Source organism: Triticum urartu, chromosome 3, assembly GCF_003073215.2.
Source record: "Triticum urartu cultivar G1812 chromosome 3, Tu2.1, whole genome shotgun sequence".
NCBI lineage: Eukaryota > Viridiplantae > Streptophyta > Magnoliopsida > Poales > Poaceae > Triticum > Triticum urartu.
Window position 1 is genome coordinate 21,127,857 of NC_053024.1, and position 7,036 is coordinate 21,134,892.

The following is a 7,036-nucleotide window of genomic DNA, read 5'->3' on the forward strand; positions in this document are numbered from 1 at the left end:
CCTTTTCTTATGTACCAGCTCCCTAATCATGTTTTTTGTTTTTTGGGTTGCTATCTTAGGAGAGAACCTAGTGTCTTATATGGGGAAGCAAAGCAGCAGCTCACAACTCCGACCTGCAACTCCCGATGAAGGCACAACGACGCACCATGCTGCTCCTTTGGAAGGTCGGCTCCTGGACCGTAAATTTCTCTTAATTTGCGCTCTGATTGATGCCAGCTCTTTGTATTGTTGCTGCATTGATGCTAAACAATATGCTCTTAATCTGTTGTTATATTCTCACCAAATGCATGGGTTGGTACTTATCATTTGCCCTTTTACAAATATATCGCAGTTTTGCTGTTATGCGAATGTTATATGCACGGTTTCTTATTAGATCTCAACTTCAGCAGCTATTTTTCAATGTTAGGAGAATGTTATATGCACGGCTTCACTTGATTTTGTTTCTTTTTTGATTTATAACCTGTAGATACTGGCCTTCATTCGTCAAAAGTTGGTGTACAAGAGCTCCAGGAGAAGAATCCCGAAGAAAACCAGCACCCAACTATGTGTTTTAGCTCCCTGGAGCTGGCCATGTTAATATTAGGTGTATTTTATAGTTGAATACCTGATTTGTACTGCCATGACTGTAAAGTACTTTGTTTGGCTGTCGTTTGAAATTGTATGTGTTATTGCCTCTGTTTGAATTAAGTTATTGGTTATTGCACAAATAGTGAACTAACGTGGGGCGCCTAAACAACACCCTTGGTGTCCAATTTCACTAGTGAGTCCTTTAAATGGGAAACAAACAAAAGAAAAACTGACAAGTGGGACATAATTGGATGATCTGACTAGTGGGACCTGGTCTAAAATGGAATGTAAAAAGGCCAAGGCCCAAACAAGAAATGGAAGCGAAAAGGCCAAAGGCCTAGAAAATAAAAGGCCGAATTGCTGGGCTAGGCCAATGTAGCTGACCAAAATTAAAAGGAAAAAAATCATAAATGGGCTGAATTTTTGGGCTAGGCCCATGTAGAAAATCGAATTGGACCGGGCTGAATCTTGTGCCACGTCAGATTGCCACGCTGGATGTCTACATGTCCTGGGAGGTTGCTAGTGACCAAAACAAAATAGTAGACATATTTTGGTCATAAACGTCTTCGACTATTCCAGAAGAAAGGTCGCTATAGTCAATTTATGACCGCCAACTTTTGACCTTCTGTTTTTGGTCACAAAAAGGTCGCAAATAAAAAACCATGACCTTTCAGTGACCAATAGTGATGGTCACAAGTTGACATATTTCTTGTAGTGGAATATTATATATCGAATACATCACTAGCTAGCTAGCTAGCTAATAAAGATCCAATACTATAGAGTAATCTAGGCGGTGGACAACCAAAGTGAAGGAACCATCACTGGATCATAGCTCGGGTGATCTCCCCAAAGAACCTGCCAGGTATTGGAGAACCTGACGTCCATAGCAGCCATGTAGCGATGGACGTGCTCGTCCTCCTCCCTGACACGGCGACGTACCACCTCCGGCGGGGCCCGCTCCCTCCGCAGCGAAAGTGGCCCACGCGAACGCCACCAAAGGAGATGAGGGTCGACGACGGGACCCGGGGCCGGGTTCCTCACCAAGCGTCGTGCCCCTGAAGGTAGAACCTCCCAGTGCCAGCCCCGCGGAGCCCAGTCCCGGACATGGGTCCTCTGAAGCAGGACGTCGTCGCGAACGCTTCGACGGCGAGGACGCGGGCCGGGCATCGTCGACAACAAATACTATATGCAAATGTAACACTAATTATGCTATCATTGCATATGTCAAAATTCTATATGCTATTTCATACTAATTAAGCATCTAACACTAAAAACAGAAAAAACAACTTCTATACATCCATTAAAAAACAGAAAAACAACATTATATAAAAAAATTCCATACTAATTAAACACTAATTATATCCATCTAACATGCATTCATACATATATACTAGTGAAAAAATAATAATCTAAAAAATCTAAACTAATTAAACGTACAAAATACGTATATACTAATTAACTTAAGGAAATGTGTGTGTGTGTATGGGCTCGGGGAGGGGCGGCGCCCATGGTGGCCGCCGGGGGCGAGGGAGAGGGGTTAGAGGGGGAGAGCTCACAGCGGGGCGACGGCGACGGCGAGGCGACTGCCGGGGGCAGCGACGGGCCGGGGCGTGACGGGGCGGCGACGGGCCGGGGCGTGACGGGGGCGGCGACGCGGGGACGCCGCGACGGGGACGGGCCCGGGGCGGCGACGGAGACTACGGCGGCGACGGGGACGAGGGCGGCGACGCGGGGACGGGCCCGAGGCGGCGACGGAGACTAGGGCGGCGACGGGGATGGCGGCGGCGACGGGGACGGGGGCGGCGACGGGGACGGGGCGGCGAGGGCAACGGCGCGTGACGAGGGCGGCGCGGGACGGGGGTGGCGACGGGGACGGGGGCGGCGACGGCGTCGATCGATCGGGGCGGGCGGTGCTTCAAAGGGGAAACAGAGGAAGAAACAGAGGGAGAATGAAATTTTTCGAAGTGATGTATATATAGAAGGCACCTTTAATACCGGTTGGAGCCACCAACTGGTACTAAAGGCCTGTTTTGGCCAGGCCAAGCGGCGGGAAGGGCAGGCCTTTAGTACCGGGTGGTGGCTCCAACCGGTACTAAAGACCCCCCCCCCCTTTAGTACCGGTTGATGCCACGACCCGGTACTAAAGGGGGTGCGCTGCTAGGCGAGGGGCGCAGAAGTTTAGTCCCACCTCGCTAGCCGAAGGGCGCTCGCACCTGCTTATAAGCCCCGCAGCCGCTGCTGTCTCGAGCTCCTCTCTAAAGCAAGCCTTGTGGGCCTACCTCTACTACTCTGCCCTGTGGGGCCTATTGGGCTTGCGGGCCTGCATCCTGGCCCAACAACAGGTTGGGTTTCTAGTCGTATGCAGGCCGCTGTGGCCTGGTAGGTGGGCTTTTTTCATTTAGTTTTTTCTCTTCTGCTTTATTTATTTTGTTTTATTTATTTATAGTTGTTTTTTGGCTGTATTTAGAGTTTCTTTATGAATATTTTTGATAGTTTTTAGAAACTTTCAGTTAGTGCCGGTAGTTTTTAATTTTGAATAGTTTAAATTTTGAATTATTTGAAATTTGTGTGAATCACTAGTTTATGAATAACTTAACTTTAAAAATACATTTTTCAGTGATTCTTTTTTATTATGTTTAATATTAGTGTGTTTTATCATTATATTCAATTTGGTAATGCTTAGGTTATTTAAAAAATGAAATGCCGTTTTAGCTAAAAAAATGAGTAAAGGCATGAAAGAATTTGTTTGCACATAAAATTTCTTCGCGTTTCAAATGCCAAAACACATAACTACCCTAACTATTACGGAGATTCCCTCCTGGGTGTGAAACACACAAGAAAGTGATGATAGTGAAGCCGATCACATCCCAGATCTTTGGGTGTGAAACTTTCTTCGCGTGTGTCCCTTTGCGCCGTAACCATGGAAAATCTTTATCATTTAACAGGATGCTCGGGTCAATATTCACTGTGAGTGGAGCAATTTCATCAAACTTTTCATAATCTCCTGACATGTCTGTCTTGTCATCCACTCCCACGATGTTTCTCTTCCCAGAAAGAACTATGTGCCGCTTTGGCTCATCGTACGATGCATTCGCTTCCTTATCTTTTCTTTTTCTCGGCTTGGTAGACATGTCCTTCACATAGAAAACATGTGCCACATCATTGGCTAGGACGAATGGTTCGTCTGCATACGCAAGATTGTTGAGATCCACTGTTGTCATTCCGTATTGCGGGTCTTCCGTTACCCCGCCTCGTGTCATATTGACCCATTTGCACCGAAACAAAGGGACCTTCAAACCACGTCGATAGTCAAGTTCCCATATGTCATGTATATAACCATAATATGTTTTCTTTCCCGTCTTGGTTTCTGCATCAAAGCGGACACCACTGTTTTGGTTGGTGCTCTTCTTATCTTGGGCGATCGTGTAAAATGTATTACCATTTATCTCGTACCCTTTGAAAGTCATTATATTCGAAGATGGTAACTGGGACAGCAAGTACATGTCATCTTCAATAGAGGGGTCATGCATAGTACGTGTCTGCAACCAGCTGGCGAAACTCCTGGTTTGTTCACGTGTAATCCAATCATCAGACCGCTCCGGGTGTTTGGAGTGTAGCAAATTCTTGTTTTCATCCATATACGGAGCCACCAAGGCGGAATTCTGTAGAACTGTGTAGTGTGCTTTAGTGAGAGAATGTCCGTCCATACATATTATTTGTTCCCCTCCTAGTGTGCCTTTTCCATCCAGTCTGCGCTTACGCCGCGATTCAGGAACGCCAATCAGCTTAAGGTCAGGAATAAAGTCAATACAAAAATCAATGACCTCCTCATTTTCATGGCCCTTGGAGATGCTTCCTTCTGGCCTATCACAGTTATGAACATATTTCTTTAAGACTCCCATGAACCTCTCAAAGGGGAACATATTGTGTAGAAATACAGGACCCAAAACGTTAATCTCTTCGCATAGGTGAACTAGGACGTGCGTCATGATGTTGAAGAAGGATGGTGGGAACACTAACTTGAAACTGACAAGACATTGCACCAAATCATTCTCTAACCTTGGTATGATTTCTGGATCGATTACCTTCTGAGAGATTGCATTGAGAAATGCACATAGCTTCACAATGGCTAATCGAACGTTTTCTGGTAGAAGCCCCCTCAATGCAACAGGAAGCAGTTGCGTCATAATCACGTGGCAGTCATGAGACTTTAGGTTCTGGAACTTTCTCTCTGCCATGTTTATTATTCCCTTTATATTCGACGAGAAGCCAGACGGTACCTTAATACTGAGCAGGCATTCAAAGAAGATTTCCTTCTCTTCTTTGGTAAGAGCGTAGCTTGCATGACCCTGATGTATGCTGTCTTTTCCGTGCATACGTTTCTGGTCCTCCCGTGCCTCAGGTGTATCTTTTGTCTTCCCATACACACCCAAGAAGCCAAGCAGGGTCACACAAAGATTCTTCATCACGTGCATTATGTCGATTGCGGAGCGAACCTCTAGGTCTTTCCAATAGGGCATGTCCCAAAATATAGATTTCTTCTTCCACATGGGTGCGCGTCCGTCAGTGTCATTCGGAACAGGTTGTCCACCAGGACCCTTTCCAAAGACCACCTTCAAATCATTGACCATATCATGTACATCAGCACCAGTACGGTGGCGAGGCTTCGTCCGGTGATCCGCCTCACCTTTGAAATGCTTGCCTTTCTTTCTTACGGGATGCCTGCTCGGAAGAAATCGACGATGTCCCAAGTACACATTCTTCTTACAATTAGCCAAATATATACTGTCGGTATCGTCCAAACAGTGCGTGCATGCGCGGTATCCCTTGTTTGTCTGTCCTGAAAGGTTATTGAGAGCAGGCCAATCATTGATGGTCACGAACAGCAATGCCTTTAGGTCAAATTCTTCCCCCATGTGCTCATCCCACGCACGTACACCTGTTCCATTCCACAGTTGTAAGAGTTCTTCAACTAATGGCCTTAGGTACACATCAATGTCGTTGCCGGGTTTCTTAGGGCCTTGGATGAGCACTTGCATCATAATGAACTTCCGCTTCATGCACAACCAAGGAGGAAGGTTATACAAACATAGAGTCACAGGCCAGGTGCTATGGTTGCTGCTCTGCTCCCCAAAAGGATTAATGCCATCTGCGCTTAGACCAAACCATACGTTCCTTGCGTCTTCTGCAAACTCCTTCCCGTACTTTCTTTCGATTTTTCTCCACTGCGACCCGTCAGCGGGTACTCTCAACTTTCCGTCTTTCTTACGGTCTTCTCTATGCCATCGCATCGCCTTGGCATGCTCTTTGTTTTGGAACAAACGTTTCAACCGTGGTATTATAGGAGCATACCACATCACCTTGGCAGGAATCTTCTTCCTGGGGCGCTCGCCCTCGACATCACCAGGGTCATCGCGGCTCATCTTATAGCGCAATGCACCGCATCCCGGGCAAGCGTTCAAATCCTCGTACTCACCGCGGTAGAGGATGCAATCATTAGGGCATGCATGTATCTTCTGCACCTCTAACCCTAGAGAGCAGACAGCCTTCTTTGCTTCGTATGTACTCTCGGGTAATTCGTTGTCCTTTGGAAGCATATTCTTTATCATTAGCAGCAACTTTCCAAATCCCTTCTCAGATACACCATTCTCTGCCTTCCATTGTAGCAATTCCAGTGTGGTGCCCAGCTTTTTCTTGTCACCTCGCAATTTGGGTACAACAATTTTTTGTGATCCTCTAACATGCGTTGCAACTTCTTTTTCTCCAAATCACTTGCGCAGTTTCTCTTTGCATCGGCAATGGCCCGACCTAGATCATCAACGGGCTCATCCGATGCCTCTTCTTCAGCTTTTTCCCGCATTGTCGGCTCAGCTTCTTCCCTCATTGTTGTATCGTCGTATTCAGGGAACCCATGGCCAGGATAGATATCGTCGTCCTCTTCTTCTTCATTGTCTTCCATCATAACCCCTCTTTCTCCATGCTTGGTCCAAACCTTATAGTGGGGCATGAAACCGGACTCAAACAGGTGGACGTGAATGGTTCTTGACGTAGAGTAATTGTGACCATTCTTACAACCATCATATGGACAAGGCATAAAACCATCCGCCCGCTTGTTTGCCTTAGCCGCAAGCAGAAAAATATACACGCCATTAATGAACTCGGGAGAGCATCGGTCATTGTACATTCATTGCCGGCTCATCTTCAATACACAACACCGAAAAAACCAAATTAATACAATACATAAACTTCATACAACACTTAAATGCAACAAACAAATCACTCTCTAGCTAAAGAATTTAAATGAAACAACAAATGTGATCAAGATCGCAACTAACGTAACAATTGATCCAACAGAATAATGATACCAAGCCTCACTATGAATGGCATATTTTCTAATCTTTCTAATCTTCAAGCGCATTTTCTCCATCTTAATCTTGTGATCATCGACGACATCGGCTACATGCAACTC

General features: G+C 46.0%; 1 long non-coding RNA gene across 1 annotated transcript; it reads left to right on the forward strand.

The window, feature by feature from the left end:
* The first annotated feature begins 7 nt into the window (after positions 1 to 7).
* On the forward strand, positions 8 to 687 carry LOC125547731. Its single transcript, XR_007300739.1, has 2 exons — positions 8 to 164; positions 467 to 687. It is a non-coding gene; the product is annotated as an uncharacterized LOC125547731 (long non-coding RNA).
* The last annotated feature ends 6,349 nt before the right edge of the window (positions 688 to 7,036 follow it).